This window comes from Ostrea edulis, chromosome 8 (assembly GCF_947568905.1).
Source record: "Ostrea edulis chromosome 8, xbOstEdul1.1, whole genome shotgun sequence".
Lineage (NCBI taxonomy): Eukaryota > Metazoa > Mollusca > Bivalvia > Ostreida > Ostreidae > Ostrea > Ostrea edulis.
Genome location: NC_079171.1, coordinates 50,044,225 through 50,061,827, shown reverse-complemented (window position 1 = coordinate 50,061,827; position 17,603 = coordinate 50,044,225). Strand labels below are relative to the sequence as shown.

Sequence of the window (17,603 nt, the reverse complement as noted above, 5' to 3'; positions counted from 1 at the left end):
TGGGCTGTAGAGACCCCCGGGGCTAACAGTTCACCAACAGAAGCCTCGACCCAGGGGTCGTAATGTAAAACTTATACGGTTCCAATTTTGATGCACCAGATACGCATTTCGACTAATAATTTCTCTTCAGTGATGCTCAACCGAAATGTTTGAAATCCGAAATAACGATAAACTTGCTATAGCTAGTTTAGTGAAGAATAGGGTGCCAAAGAGTGTAGTCAAATTGTCGTCTTAAGGATAAGAGCTATGCAGGAGGGATATAATCCTTAATTTTGAAATTAATTTCTAAATTGTATTACAGCAATTAAATATACATCCGTATTTTCAAGTTAGTAACAAAGTACTTAGCTACTGGGCTGTAGGGACCCTCGGGCACTAACAGTCCACCAACAGAGGCCTCAACCCAGGGGTCGTAATGTAAAACTTATATGGTACCAATTTTGATGCACCAGATACGTATTTTGACAAATGATGTCTCTTCTGTGATGCTCAATCGAAATGATTGAAATCCGAAATAACGATAAACTTGCTAGAGCTATTTTAGGGAAGATCAGAGTGCCAAAAAGTGGAGTCAAATTCAAATTCGCCTCACCACATCAGTCCTGCAAATCATTATCAACCTTTCGGCCTAATTGAGGACTGAAATCTAGGTACGATATGGAAATCGGAATATTTCTTTACCGTATGTTTATACATTTATTACAACTTTCGTTTATTACATAATTACAATATTTGCATTGTCTTTTGTTATAAACAAAGCAAAACAATAAAGCAGAAGAGCTGCTAATTACATGATAATTACTAGTATTATAATGCATTACAAAATCATGCATTACGGTTCGACTATAAATGCTTATTGTAGTCGATATATTTATTATGACATCACAAGTATCACATAAGCAATGAAACGCGCCTTCATTTACAAGTAAGTAATGGATACCATTAATAAACTCAATTTAAAAGTCAAATAGTCGTTACAGGAATTCATAACTTAAGGTATTTTCATTAATTATAAACTTTATTTAAAAGTCAAACAGTCGTTACAGGAATTCATAAGTTAAGTTCTTGTCATTAATCGAAGGTAGATTAAGTGTTGCCAGCAAGTTATTCATCTTCAAAGGGTCTCCCACACCATTAATCATTGCTATAATACACTACTATATGCTCAGGCGTTTCAACGCAATTGATTCACGTGCTTAACATTTATTAATTTTCATCTTAATCAAACATATCACAGCGTCAAAATGTAACTAGCGAATCGATACGTTTTGAGGTATCACTCTCGAATTATTATTTTTTTTTGGGGGGGGGGTTCAAATATAAGTGACTTAGTAATCAATTTAATGTAAAACTTCTACGGTACCAATTTTGATGCACCAGATGCGTATTTCGACAAAAAATGTCTCTTTAGTGATGCTCAACCGAAATGTTAGAAATTCGAAATAACTATGAAGTTTATATAACGAATGAACTGCTTACCTGTCCCAATCTTTATCTTGATGCTAAAGCTCGGCATCCTTATATATTTCTTGAACTGTGTGTCGTACCATATGGAATTATGTTAGTAAATAAGCAATTTCCACACTGTATGTAGATAAATCTGCCCAACCCAAGTTTCATTTCATCTTTGATATATCTATGAAAGATGAAAAAACGAACAGTACAACTGTTTCTATAATTGCTACCGACGTAGCTCAATAGCAAGCGTTACGACCTCCGGTTATTTTTCTTTTTAATATTCGTAATCCCCCTTCAATATAAAAAAAATCAACAATACACTGCCCCCCTCCCCCCCCCAAATGACATTACTCCAATTCTCAGGTGCAAACATCTTTGAAGCTTAACAGACGATTGTAAATTGCGTAGATGCGACTAACCCTTTATATATATTTCAATGACAATGTGTACATAATTTTACAGAAAGGCATAAATAACAAACAGGTATTAATCTCATAACTACTATAAAGAATACAAAATAAACAGTAGGGCACACACGGATCTCTAGGCATACCAGAAGTGGGATCAGGTGCCTAGGAGTATGTATCTCTTTACTCTCTAGTTTTCTGGTTCTTCTTTTATTTTCGGTATTTGGAGTTTATAGGTATAACTTTAGGTCCGGAAACAAACCATGTGTTGCAAATGTTTACTTTTTGTATTCTTCATAATGTTGTTGTGTCCATAGCGACGGATGTGACTGGTCGTAAGGGGATGCTAACTTCTCCTAGACACCTGATTCCACCTCTGGTATATCCATGGTGTATCTTTGTCAAGCTCTCTATTTTGAATCCCTTATAGGAGTTATAAGATTGATCAATGTTCGTTATCTTCACCTTTCATCAAAAGTAAACCACAAAGTCCGTTACTTGAATCCATTCTTACCATAGTCTGTTTTGCCATTGATATCAAACAACATCACACCAAACAAAACCGACATACACTCCGTGTCCGTACAATATACAAGAGTCCGACTATTTCTTCCAAATTAGTATACTTGCAGTAAAACGTAAATGACATGTGGTAGATCCAACCATTTGTGACCCTTTAACAAGGGGAGATAATTAGGAAAATGCAAACAAAAGTAGTGGTTGCTAAAAAAAATCTTTTTCTCAAGAACCACTGGGCAAATTCTCACCAAACTTATCCATAAGGATGAGGATAGGTTGTAGATATAAAATTGTTCAAGGTATCATCCTGGGACAAAGGGTGTGGTCAAAGTTGACCTTAAATTTTGTTTTGTTAAAACTTTGATATTTTGCTTAGTATAAGGACTAGGATCATCAAATTTTGTCAGTTGATGCATCTTAGGACCTAATATCATGTTGTCTCAAAAGTAGGTCATGGTGACCTAGTTTTTGAATTTCGCAGGTAATATTATTAAATAGATTTTGATGCATATCTTAGACACTTTTGAGCCTATGATCATCAAAAAATGTCAGTTGATGGATCATGGGACTTTAAAGTGCGTCATGTGAAAAATATGTCACCATGACCTACTTTCTGAATTTTATTGCTAATCATTTATGAATACATTTTAGGTTGTTTTTTCAGTTCCCGAGAGGTTTAGAATCATCAAACCTTGTAAGTTGATCCGTCTAGAAGCCTCAAAACATATTTATAGAAAAAAGTAGGTCACAGTGACCTACTTTTTGAATTTTGCAGACATTCAAATTTTACATTTTCAATTTTAGATTTTGGACACTATGAAAGCTAGGATCATCAAACTTTGTCAGTTGATGCATCTTGAGTCTTCATAGTTTGCTGACCAAAAAGTAGGTCACCGTGACCTACTTTTGGAATTTGACGGCTATATTTTAATATTTCAGATACTATTTGACTTACAATTATCAAACTCTGTCAGTTGATGCATGTTGAGTCTTCAGAGTGTGTTGACTAAAACGTAGGTCACCGTGACCTATTTTTGAATTTTGACGGCTATATTTGAATATTTCAGATACTATTTGACTTCAATTATCAAACTTTGTCAGTTGATGCATCTTGAGTATTTGGAGTGTGTCGACCAAAAAGTAGGTCACTGTGGCCTTCTTTTGTAATTTGACGGCTATATTTGAATACTATTTGACTTGTCAGTTGATGCATCTTGAGTCTTCAGTGTGTCGACCAAAAGTAGGTCACCGTGACATACGTTTGGACAGTTACATTTAAATTTTCAGGTACTATTTGACTTAACATCATCAAACTTTGTTAATTGATGAATCTTGGTTAGTGAGAATTTTTGCCTGTTCTACAATGTATCAGAAGAGCGATTCTAGGCCCATGGACCTCTTGTTGTAGCAATGTATCTGCAGAAATATTCAATGCTTACCGTAGTTTATTACATGATGTGCTCGGTGGAGTTTTATATATGCTTTATACATACCGTTTTACAATCATTGTATGGCCATTCTGGGTTAATTTACTAGAAAACATGACTGCTATACATCGAAGGATATATGTATATTATCAATGAATGTTGTGGTAAATCTGATACTTTTTTTCTTCAATTATAAAGCATTTACAAATAGTTCTACAAAATCATATACGAAGTTTTTGGTGATTTATTTGTAATTATTCACCCATAATAAGGGCTTCATAGTTTTCAGGTCATTAGAAAAATAAACATTGTGCTTATAAAAGCTATATTACGATCTGTATGGTATCATTAAAGTAATTTCACCTCCTGTGATGTCATCAGAGTTTGCAAAATCAATGATTTATTTAGATGTATGCATGATAGGAACATTAATTTTGTTGGGACTCTATTCCGATAGGTATTTTAAAAAATCTTGTTAGAAATAAGTATTTCAAAATTCTAAGTTAAAGAGGAATGATGAATGATACGTTTTAAAATTTGAATGCAAGGTCAATGACTGCTTATATTGATTTCTCTATCAAGTCTATTATGTGATAGATTCCCGTTATCTTTGACAGACATTTTGTATATTTTGTGAATATACAGTTGCATGAAATTGTTATGAATGCTACAATATCATCATCAACAGTTTGCATTAAATTTTGATAACGTTGTTTAAGGAAAATTGAAATTTTCTGATTGTGATATATGATTTTGTTTGTGTACGTCTCGCATCTTAAAAAATGTGATGACCTAAGTATTTTATTTGATGATTTGTTAGTTTTAACTCTAATGACTGGACATAAATACACTTTTTAAACGTACATCAGATAAAACAGTGAGTGTGGAGTTACCCCCAAAAAATACTCGTGGACAATGCGCTACATTTCCCCTATCCACATAAGTAAACGACCGAGTCCAAACTAATACTGTGACGCACAGTAGTCAGTTATAGCAAATCATTTTATTAATACTGCACTTCTGAGCAGACAGGGTTATCACTGGTGAAATTATTTCTATTTGAACATTTAAAGCTTTTTAAAGCATTTTAACACTTTTCTATAGTTTTTTGTTATGATAGAAGTATCCCAAATACGCACTTATACATGCTGCTGCTTTATAATGAACGTCCTAAGTTGTATGTGACGTCGGGATGGAAAATAGAACTGGGGAGCTCCAGGGTGAAAACAAACGACTTAACCAGAGAAGCTAGACTATATATAAAACACTGTAAACACAGCAACAACCTACATGTATGTCCTTTGATGCCCGTTGTTTTCTGTGTGTATTGATTAATATAAAAGAACTAATGAAAGAAAATTGTTTGTGTTTATGTTTCTCGGGTTTTCAAGACCTGTGTATTTTATGAATAAGGTGGATGCGATTTCATCTTGACTCTCACGAAAATATTTTAAAAGGCAACCGCAGACATTGAAAGTGAACTGGAGGGGGGGGGGGGTAATTCTTTCTTAAGCTTCTTTTTAAAGTATCTCATTACACCATAGTTTCATTTAATGGCTCGTTAACTCACACCATATGAAATATGATTTCACGATCGAAGGAGTGATAATAGCCCTCCATTATCTTACATGAATTTATTTTTTTGCTAGGGGAGAGGATAATATAAAGGGTGTTTTGTTTACAAATAAGATATTTGTATTCTACAGTCCAGAATTGATTTATTTCTGTGTTACGAACTTAAGCATCATACACAGTAAACTATTTTTATACACTAATCATTTCAAGTACACTCAGATCGAAATTATGTTTATCTTACATGTATGCATTTTACATTATTACCTCAAGGCGGTGAATGTAACACGAAATGGGTTGTCTTGGGAAGACCGTATACCACAAAGTTTATCTTTGGTTCACTGGGATGGATTTATTGTAGCAATGTATCTGCAGAAATATTCAATGTTTGCTGTACTTTATTACGTGATGTGTTCTATGGAGTTTTTATATATACTTTATACATACCGTTTTACAATCATTTTATGACCATTCTGGGTTAATTTAACAGAAAACATTACTGCTATATATCGAATGATATATGTATCAAAGAATGTTGTGGTAAATCCGATACTTTTCTCAATTATAAAACATTTACAAATAGTACTAAAAAATCGTATAAGAAGTTTTTGGTGATTTATTTGTAATTATTCACCCATAATAAGGGCTTGATAGTTTTGAGATCGTTAGAAAATAAACATTGTGCTTATAAAAGCTATATTACGATCTCCATGTTATCCTTAAAGTGATTCCACCTCCTGTGATGTCATCAGATTTTGCAAAACCAGTGATTTATTTAGATGTATGGATGATAGGAACATACATTTTGTTGGAGTTTTTTTCCGATAGGTATTGTAAAAAATATTGTTAGAAATAAAATATTTCAAAAGTCTAAGTTAAAGATGAATAATCAATGATACGTTTTAAAATATTGAATCCAATGGCAATAACTCTTTTTATCGCTTTCTCTATCAAGTCTACTATATGATAGATTTCCTGTATCTTTTACAGACATGTTGTATATTTTGTGAAGATACAGTTTCATGAAATTGTTATGAATGCTATAATATCTTTATAACCAGTTTGTATGAAATTTTGATAACGCTGTTTAAGGAAAATTGAAATTTTCTGACGGTGATATGTTATTTGGTTTATGTACGTCTCTCATCTTCAAAAATTGTGATGACCTAGGTATTTTATTTGATGATTTGTTAGTTTTAACTCTAATGACTGGACATAAATACACTTTTTAAACGTGCATCAGATAAAACAGCGAGTGTGGAGTTAACTTAAAGACAAAAAAAAAAACACCGTACGGTTGCTCCACGGATGACTGAATGTGGGCGAAGCTTATCCATGGTCAAGGTTATTTACCTGGAATTTACCTGGCCACGAGATCGGCTGCTGTGTATATTTTTATGATATACACAGGAAACTTCTCAGGTTATCAAAAATTAGTGTCTTGATTTGTGCAAACAAAAAATTTAAATTTCTACCTACATGCATACCGCATTTCTATTTCCCGTAAACCTTCAAACTTGGTCATATTTATGTATTGCAGATAACAGGTTTAGCCCATTTCTAAACCTGTATTTTTTAAAACTTCTAATTAAACTGTTATATATCATATAGATATGTAGAAACATGTGTCAATTGTATCATCTTGTTATAATGTTTAATTGTTAATTTGTATATGTCCCCTGAGGGCCCTTGGTTGGTGAATAAATAGATAAATAAATTTATAAATCATTTCCTAAATATAATATTACCCGGCGAATTCCTTAGAATATCATCGACTACAATGGCATTTTTAAAAATAAACAACGATGTATAAAATATGTATGATGAATATTTTTGAGGACGTTAGACATCAGAGAATTACGAATTTTTTTTAAATTTTAGATTTAATATTCGTAATTCCCTGATGTTTCCAGCTCTAGCCACGTGGAGGCCTCCTCTGTGTAGAACCGTATGTTGTTTTTATCCAACAAAGTCATACATGTATTTACAAAGTTTATGATAAATCATCACCAATTTTTCGGCAAGTGATCATTGATTCAAGTTACCCAGAAACTGGCGCCAGATCTCATCACGGTAATTGAATGTCCTCTTGCTGAGAATCCGTTTCCTTTCACCGTCCGGGTACTGGTAAACTCCGGTAGAAGGCCTGTCCACATTCTCATTCCAGTGACATATTGCTAGCGCTGTCCTCATTTTGTAGGAGTCGTCTCCGAAGAAGATGCGCTTGTCATGAAACATATTCAAAGTGTTATTGAATGATTCCACATAGAATGTGTCCATGGCATGAATGTAATCATGCGGGAACTTGTAAACTACGGTCTGGTGTAAAGCATTCACAAGGAATTTCTCTGCTACTGGAGCTGTCAGGATTACTTTGCTGGGCTCGTAGTTACTGTCTACTCGGCATCTGCTCTCAGCTGAACACTGGTCATGTATATTCTTGTAGTGTGAGACCACATTGTCTATTTTGCCTCGGTGAATATCAGCGTCCTGGTCGCAGTTACGGATGGCATACTGTACGTGAGTTCTGATGGAATGGACCTTATCAGATAGTTGCTCATGCCATGTCACTCCGTGGTTTTTTCTGGACCCCTTGGAAATCTTGCCGATCTCTTTCTCCACGGACTTTTCAGCATACCAAGTATCATTCTGATTGATGCTGTCGGGACGTTCATCTCTAATGAACTTATTGATGCTGGCGTTCCTGTCGTGGGTATGTATGTGGACAACTACTGGACCGCCTATAGAGTGAATGTGACTGTCAAAATAGTCGTAGAGCCTCCTGGTGCCCAATAGTTCATGTCGCTGAGTACATGTCGTCCTCTTTCGTAACGTGCTCCTCACGAAGTACCTTGTGGGTAGCATTCCCAATGCACACAACGTTTGTGTCTTTGGCATTCCACCTGCAACCATGCCTCGCATCTGTGAGGACGTCGATGGCCCCACCATTTTCTTCTGACATTCCTATTTCTTCTTGCACAGCCTGGTTACAGACGAAATCCTTCGTTGTTGACACAGCAGCAGTGAACTTGGCTATCAACTCACGCTGAACTTCTGATCGAAACTCGATGAATCCCAGGCTGTCTTGCAGTCTGGAAATCTGCGTGGATAACAAACCGGTGCTGAGGCAGGCGTGAATCCATCGTTCATTTGCAAGGAATGTCCCGTTCGGAATGTACACTGAACTGTTCCAAGCACAAAAATGTCCAGATGTGCACGCTAGGTGTAAAGAAGCTATTGAGCCGCACATCAACATCTGATCTCGGCGGAACAACAGCGGATTCAGACAATGAGAGGCGTGATGTTCGATAGATTTCAAAAGGTTGGCGATCTCACCGTCAGAACACAGGAAATACTGGAGCTGGTCGTCATTCTGGGACTCGTCCAGATTTGTATAATCTGAATCGTCGTTTCCTATCAGTAGGTCTAAGGCACGCTCAAACACTTCCGTGTTGTTCAGTCGCTGCTGTCTTGCACGGAATCGTTCCTTGATAAGGGAAATCTCACGAATCCTGGCATTTACCGACTCATCACCGGGTAGTTCCAACTTGAACGAACTAGCACGTTTCCGGACACTCCCTGGTGTCCTGAGAGTTCTCGGTGTCGTGGGTGTAGTTTGTAAAATATCCATGTTTCGAGAGAATGAATAAATCCAAGTAGATCTGTGTACATGTACAACCAAATGAAGAATGATCAAGATACCCCTCAATATGGGTCGTCTGTAGGGTTTCTGTGGCTGTAGTGTTTGTGTAATGGTGGTATCCCAAACAGAAGCTGACACGAAGTCTACACCCCCTTCTCTCTCTTTCTCTCTCTTTAGGATTTCTGTGGACGTGGTGTTTGTGTAACGATGGTATCCCAAACAGAAGTTGACACATACCTTACTCTCAATCATTGACTAAATGAGTAATTATTGTCATACGTATGCAACACTATTGCCATGCCATATTATTTCATCTACCTTGATTATTGCTACAGTTTTACACATTTCCCCTCTCTCTCTCTCTCTCTCTCTCTCTCTCTCTCTCTCTCTCTCTTTATAAATATAAAACCGTGATAGATTATAAATATAAATATCTCAGTAACTCTCTCTCTCTCTCTTTATAAATATAAAACCGTGATAGATTATAAATATAAATATCTCAATAACTCTCTCTCTTTCTCTTTATGAATATAAAACCGTGATAGATTTTAAATATAAATATCTCGATAACTCTCTCTCTCTTTATAAATATAAAGCCGTGATAAATTATAAATAGAAATATCGCAATAACTCTCTCTCTCTCTCTCCCTTTATAAATATAAAGCCGTAATAAATTATAAATAGAAATATCTCAGTAACTTATTTATGATTTTTTTTTACTACTGTTTGATTTCTGATTGTGTAATCTATAATACATGTAGAGAGAAAATACCATGACAAATTGCATTGTGTAGGGGACGTTAGCCATTAAAATATTGAGTAATTTATCATCTTTATTAATTTAAATTTTTACCACTCAATAATTCAATGTTTCCAGCTCTAGCCACGTGGAGGCCTCCCCTTTGTAGAGCCTTATTGTGTGTGTGTGTGTGTGTGTGTGTGTGTGTGTGTGTGTGTGTGTGTGTGTGTGTGTGTGTTTTGTGTTTTTTTTTTTGGTTTTTTAAAATTTTATTGAAATTTTTTTTTTCATTATTTTTTTTTAAATATATAATCACTGCCACATATGTCCCATGTATGGAAGGTTTGCGGGATTTGGTAACCATTCTCGGACTTGGCGGACGACGCAGTTTGGCATTATTTCCCTCTTCATTCCACTTGACTGCCAAATAAATCGTCGTCGTCGGACATCCAAACTGATGGCACATGATTTTCGCTCTACGTAGCGGCTGTCCTGCCATACTCCACGATGGCACAGCATAGTCCAAAACTTCTTGTATAGGAGTTTTCGGTTTTTTCCGTTTTTGGACGAAGCCGGCTTAGGATTTTCTGGCCACCACAATTGTCTGTGCCTGTCATCTACCACGCAGGGCTGACAAAAACATTCCGGGCATTCGGTATGTTCAGGGACGGGGGGAATAATCACCTCGATCGACGGAGGCATGTCTGGAGTTTCTTCTCCCCTTTCTACTTCCCAGTCTGTATCCCAGTCCCATCCGTTATACGCAAATAATGCACGGATTGCCGATAATTTTTCCTCAGAGATACTTGCTGAAATTTTGGAGGTCATTCTCGTTCGATGTGGAAGACGGCAGTGATCAATTTCCTAGGTGCGAGTCAATGCTATCAAAACTCAGGTATACCGGGGCTTTCCTCGAGATCTAAAGACTGCCGGTCATCATTAGCCGTAATTGTTATCAAAACATGTAGCTGTAGACCACGGACTCTGCAAACGTCAATCAATCTAAGCTCTATTGTTAAAAGTTTGATTGACCGACGGCTTATTATTGATCACGACACAGGTAAAATTTGGGGGCGTTAACTTAAAGTTGGGTCTTTAAGTATCGCATTGCAGATTTAAATTCAATTGTGTCTGGTCACATGATAGATGTACATCGTAACAATGATTGTTAACAGAAATTAATTTTAAAGTCCTTATCGACAAAATTAAAACTGAAGGCAAATCATTTGCAACCAAAATGTGATTGCAATCTCCACTTAGAGATTGTTTAGAACACATGCCTTAACACAGAAAGTTATACAAGAAACGTTTTGTACAATGCATAGAACAATCGTGATAATTTGTGTTTGTATTTTACATAGAGCAATAGGGAGAGGTTTTGTTTATATATTATATAGAACAATAGGGCATTTTGTATTTATATTTTACATAGAACAATAGGAAACATTTCTTGTTTATATGTTACATAGAACATTAGGGGAACATTTTGTGTGTATATTTTGCATAGTACAATAGGGGCAAGTTGTGTTTATAATTTACATAGAACAATACGGACATTGTAAAAAAAATATTTTGCATAGAACAATCTGGGGGAGGGATTTGTGTTTATATTTTACATAGAATACAGACAATTTTTGTTCAGAATTTGCATAAAAAAACCGAGGGACATTTTGTGTTTATATTTTACATAGAACGATAGGAACATTTTTTGATTACATTTTCTATGATATAATAGGGAACATTTTTTGTTTATATTTTACATGAGACAATAGGGGTGAGAGAGATCTAATTTTTTCTGACCTTATTAATAATGATGAATTCATTTACAATAAAAAAAAGATGTGGGAGGAATCTATATAAGATTATACACTGAAGAACGTTTTGATTCCCTCATACTTTTTTCGTCTTTTTATACAATAGAATAGAAAACGCAAATACAATTTGTAGAAACGCTTGATCAATATTTCAAATGCGAGTTTATTCAAAATACTTTTAGAAAATCGTTTAAATCACCCAAGACACATATCGTTAGTGTCCTGTGTAGTCAACACGACAGACTCATCCATTGAAATCATTTTCTATACTAATTGTTAGAAATTTAAATCCCTTTCATGCAGAGAACAAAATTTTACCAAAAAAAACTCAGAAATCTTTATATTGAATTGATTATATAAACACAAAAGACAAGATATTGATTATTTTGTATGTTTGACCATGCATTGGAGCAGGAAATAAACACACATGAGCAATAGTAACATCAAAGGAAATTAATGTATGCACTATTTTAGTTAACCAGTGTGAACAGATATACGTGCCCCTATCTCTCCCTCCAAAAAGACAGGCGGCAACCAATCTCGGAAGTGAACAAGTTCATGTCCCAACAGGTGAGCGCGGAAGGCAGGTAGGGCGATAATTTTACAAGTGTAATTTCATGTAAAAGACCTTTGTGGTCATTGCGATCTAACACATGCGGCCAGTCATTTTCGTAAAATGTTGTCTGGTGACGACTCCGATACTGACAATACTTATTTTTAGTTATTGTTTTATCTTTAGCTTCTTATCTAAGATATCGCTCCGCTTCATTTTGCTTGCTTCTTTAAAATTGGCTGCTGTTTTTACAATACATGTGATATCTACATTTGTTTTTGTTATGTTTAGGTTTCCTTCTGTACATGTTTACCTGTCCATGTATAGTCTTGCATGCAATGTCTTGTTTAATATGTGATATGTTTGCATATAATTACGCGTGCTTTTGCTTTTGATGTGCTTTGTTACATTGTATATGTAGATGTGATAGTCGGTTAAAACGCCCTGTTGATTTGTTATAGATTGTAAAGTACCACGTTTAAGGAAATTTGACTTACTTAATATTTAAAAAAAGCCTTACGTTTTCCTGCATTGAAATACACACATACACAGAACTCTGGTAAAATAAATACTGCTTTACCTGACTCAGGTGTAAAAGTAATGAACCTTGCTATGACATATTGCCATGGAGTTACGGAGAATTGTCATATAAAATTATAGACGACAGAAGTGAATAGGTTATTTGAAGAGTAAAATCATTCCTTTGCTTTGTTAATAGGAAAGATCGTATACATTGCAGAAAAAATGCATAATGCACCATTGTGAGATTGGCATAACCATCAACATGTATATAATAAATACTTATACTAACCTGAATATGTTTCATTATGTTAGGGAATATCTCGTTATAGTGTCGTGTAGTAACATAGCTAAAAAAGGTGAAGATAACGAAACGTGATCAATCTCATAACTCCTATAAGCAATACAAAATAGATAGTTGGGCAAACATGGACCCCTGGACACACCAGAGGTGGGATCAGTTGCCTCATATTAACAGCATGCTAGACACTCAACCCATTGCAATGCCTTGTTAATTTAAACTTATATTCAATTCAATTCTAATGTTACAAGAGATATTTTTAATTACTGGATATATGTATGTTAAAAACATAGGAATATCTTATTTTTCTCTTTGTTTCATAACGCAGTGTACTTCTATTAGCAACATAATTGAAATACTTCCATTGCATGTGCATTCAACTATTACATCAACTAGAAAAAAATATATAGAACCAGATTTTCTGCACAGTGAATTCTATTCGCTGTAGTTTATATCTAGCATTTTAGTGGGAAATGTGAGGTGTTTTATCTGCATGATTTTATCTATGAAATGCGATATAGATATTTCCCTTGTAGTATACCAAACATTTCGACAAAAGTCAAGGGAATTGTAAAGAGCCTTTTTGTTATAAATTTCAAAACATAAATTTCATGATAAATCTATTTACATCCTCCTAAAAGAAGAAGTTAGAATATAAAAGTTTTTAAACAAAATGCATTTTTTTAAATGAAGAGTGTTTTGCGGTTATTTTCTGTAATGAATTCTAAAACTAAATATTTATTTTCTTTCTCGCACATTTTCCCCAATCACCAAACACTTGCACATGATATTTATTTATGCAATTGGTGTAACAGCCTGAGGAAATGGCATATTTGTCCAAAGCAACACCCCTCATTTTTTTAGAATACAAGAATAAAAGGTTTTCAAAGACCAACTTTAAATTGAATTGTTTCAAATTAAGAAGTGGCATCGATTTTCATGTCATTTATGTTTTATTAATGTTTTTAATGACGTAAATTACGAGTCATGTTCCCTATAAACCTTTTTTCTTTTATTCGTTGTAGCCTACACAAGCTAAAATATATTTACAGAAAGCCGTTTAAATAACCCGGAGAACTCGAGCGTATGCACCCGATAGTTAGGTCACGCTTTTAACTTGTAATCTTCACTATAAAATGTTTCACTGTACCAATTAATGGAAATCTAATATCTTAACATCGACAGCTTGGTTGAACTCGAATGCCTTTTTTCCGCTTTAAAGATTGAGTTTTGATACAAGACCCTCTTCAACCTCATATTTTCGGTTTTTTATTTATTTATTTGCAGAGTGTGTTTTGACATTTAAATAATAGCGAATTATGGTCTGACAATATTTTGTCTATTCATTCTGATGTTTTCAATTACACATGTACATAACCTTCAATATATACTGTCATCATCAATTATGTGCACTCAATTAACTCATGAATAGCCATGTGTATCTCCATACCATTTAACAATACTAAAAACTAACCAGGTTTCTTAAAAAATCAAATGACGCCCTTACGAACTTAAGATGGTTCCCTACGCCTGTAATGAGTTGATCAAATCAGCACGAAATTATTTAATCGTGAAAGATATGATATGTAATAAGTACATATGTCAAAAAGCAATTCTGGATAAAAACATGATTTAAAAAAATATATTTCAATAATATGAACAAAAGATCTGCCAGTCACTAACTCATCATGGTTTTAAAAAAAATAATCAATAAACATGAACAACAAAGTTGCGTCATTCCATCCACTGCACTACAATGATAGACCAACAAATTGATCGCTACGGATATTTTCACAAAACATTTTAAACCGCCATTATGTGACGAGTATCATAAAAAGTGTAAGTCTTGGTGCAATGGGCTATCTTAAAGGGACATTACATGTCGTTGTCATGTTGTTCAATGAAAATTGCCTCATCTTATATATTTCAGTCATATTACATGTATTTAATGATTTCAAACACCTTTACCCTCAAAGCCGGTGTTATAGAGCCAGACTTCACCCCATAGTGAGGCTTTCTCCTGGAAGTCTGGGTCTAGAGTGAGCCTTCCACCTGCGGAAGTATGGCTATAGAGTGAGCCTTTCCCCGGTAGCCTCTCTCTAGAGCGAGCCTCTCCCAGCAGACTTACTCTAGAATAAACCTTACCTCCAGGGGGAAGACTCACTCTAGAGCCATAAAACCCCCTTGAAGTCTCGCTGTAGAGGGACACTCCCGCTTTCATCCCTTCCTGCGCAAACTATGAAATAAATTTTAGCTTATCGGACAGGAAATTACTTACCTATACCTACCTACCTATACCTAACAACTTACCTACCTACCTACCTAATTACACCTACCTCTCTACTACCTACCTACCTACCTACCTACCTACCTAAAGTTGTACACGTTAAAAAACATAACCGATATTTGTACGCAGATGAGAAGAAATATAAATTCGAAATTTCCTCATTTCATTTTTCAATCTTCTAAAACTAACCAAGGCATAGGTGTCGTGTGGGATAAAGTTCAAGTCTATTGGTCAAACAAAATGATGTATTGATTCTAATGTGTTTTATTCACCGTTTTCTTCTCTTGAGTTTAATGAACGACTTGACCAAAATCATTTAATACCCTGCTGAAAAAGGTCATGGTATCTAAACAATATCCATAAATTGATAGTAGTTTACTAGGAATAAATAAAGGGGAAGTCCTGCTATGGGGGAAGTCTGACTCTACAATTAGTGATAGAGTAGGTCTTCCCACGGGGAAGTCTGGCTCTAGAATGAGACTTCCCCGGGGGTTCTTCTGCTCTATAGTGAGCCTTCCCTCAGGGGGAAGGCTCACTCTAGAGCCAGGCTTCCGGGGAAAGTCTCATTATGGGGGAAGGCTCACTCTACAACAAAGGCACATGAATATGTAATTTTGATAATTAGATAACTATTGTCTTCCAAGACAAAAATTCTCACTTATATATTTCTTTACATTAAAAGCATTATCTAATGTAGTTTTATTGGGTTTCTCTTATTGTTTTCTGTACAAAATATTTTTTAATCGTTAAAATTATACATTCCTGTCATTGAGAGATTTGTAGGGAAAAGAAATATGGCCATCACTTTCACAGCTGTCTCTTTAATATAAACAGAAGTCTTAAACGTGAGCATATATAAAATGATTGATTGATTGATGTTTTCCGCCACACTCAACAATTTTTCAGTTATCTGGTGGCGCCCAGTTTTTATTGGTGGAAGAGAGAACCCAGATACAATGTACCTGGGATGATACCACAGACCTTCCGAAAATAAACTGAGAAACGTTCTCACATACCGGCGCGAGTAGGGGACATAGAAATAGAATAAGGACATAAATGTTGGTCGATTTGTAATACCAATACATTTAGTTTTTGTGTCGATATGTTTTGTCAGTACGAAATTAAACTCATTGCATTAATTTCTGGATAAAACGCAGTTTGATATAATTCAAATTTCCGTATTCATGAGGGAAGCAGCATAACTACAATTTTCTTTGATATACTTCATGATTTATCATTGTTTTCTTCACAAATAATGACCTAAGACAGAAAAACAGATGTCATTTTTTCTAACAACTTTCACACTCTTTCATACTCACACTCATACTTTTGTTGGCAAGTGCTTATATTTTTAATATAATCGTAGAAGAAAAAATTATAACAATACTGAATAAATAAATAACGAAATTATGATTTTTTGATGTTGTCAAAAAGTGTTTCCAATGCAAATGTTTGTATTTCTGAGTTTTGATATACAATACATTTTGCAACGTTGCATTTGTTGTATAGATAGAACAATAATTCCAATAACCTTGGTAATTTTTTTCTCAAACAAGAAAAACATGTTTTGCATATACGGTAATGAAATTTACAATTATAGATGCTTTTTTGCTATCCAATGGTTACAATATAGAATACTTCATAGCATTCTGCCTGACAATTATTATCTTAAAGAAATGAATGATGTGTCTTTGGATTGTTGTACCTTTTGTAATGATGAAGTTGAGACAATTCAACATGTTTTCATTAGCTGTGGAAAAGTAACTTAACTACAAAATATAGGGAAATACATTGAATATCCTGTACGTTCGTAATACAGGTGTTCTTAACTGAATTAATACAAAACGGATGTTTAAGTGAACTAACATGTGCATTCATTCTTGTTAATGCCACCCCGCTCCTCCCTCGTCACCGATTATTCAAATATACTAATGTTTAGAATGTTTATATGTCTCCTGCAAGTAGACGAGTATATTCTGATAGAAGTTTATACAGAAATTGCAATATATATTGGCCTTTACAAATAAAATAAGGTTCATGTTATTAGATGTCAAATTTAACACGATGTATTAGTACTTAAAGACACATCTCATGTTTTGAAAGTATACAAAACTGTATGCAATTTGTCTTCCTTATATTTATAGAAATTAATTCTAATTTTTCGTTCGCCAAAATATTGCGATGATTAACAACAATACGGACTTAAAATATAAGTCCCTATTTCGAAAAGCCTAAGTAATTAGTTAGGTAGTTACGTGGTATAGTGACATCAAATGCGACCTTTGTCGATCAACTTGTTGTGAAAGTAGTGTTAGATATTTTTAAAAACTCAGGTTTTAGGTATTTCGATGTTGACAAATTTCC

The 17,603-nt window shown here is 34.7% G+C and overlaps 1 protein-coding gene across 2 annotated transcripts in view; it reads left to right on the top strand.

The window, feature by feature from the left end:
* The first annotated feature begins 11,973 nt into the window (after window positions 1–11,973).
* LOC130049159 (transient receptor potential cation channel subfamily M member 2-like) overlaps window positions 11,974–17,603 on the top strand; it is an 80,663-nt gene continuing 75,033 nt past the window's right edge. The window contains exon 1 of one of the 2 annotated variants that reach the window (XM_056146368.1): window positions 11,974–12,149. The gene's annotated coding sequence lies outside the window, so the exon portion shown is untranslated. Of the gene's footprint in view, window positions 12,167–17,603 lie in introns of both variants that reach the window. The other variant, XM_056146369.1, reaches the window with a different exon arrangement.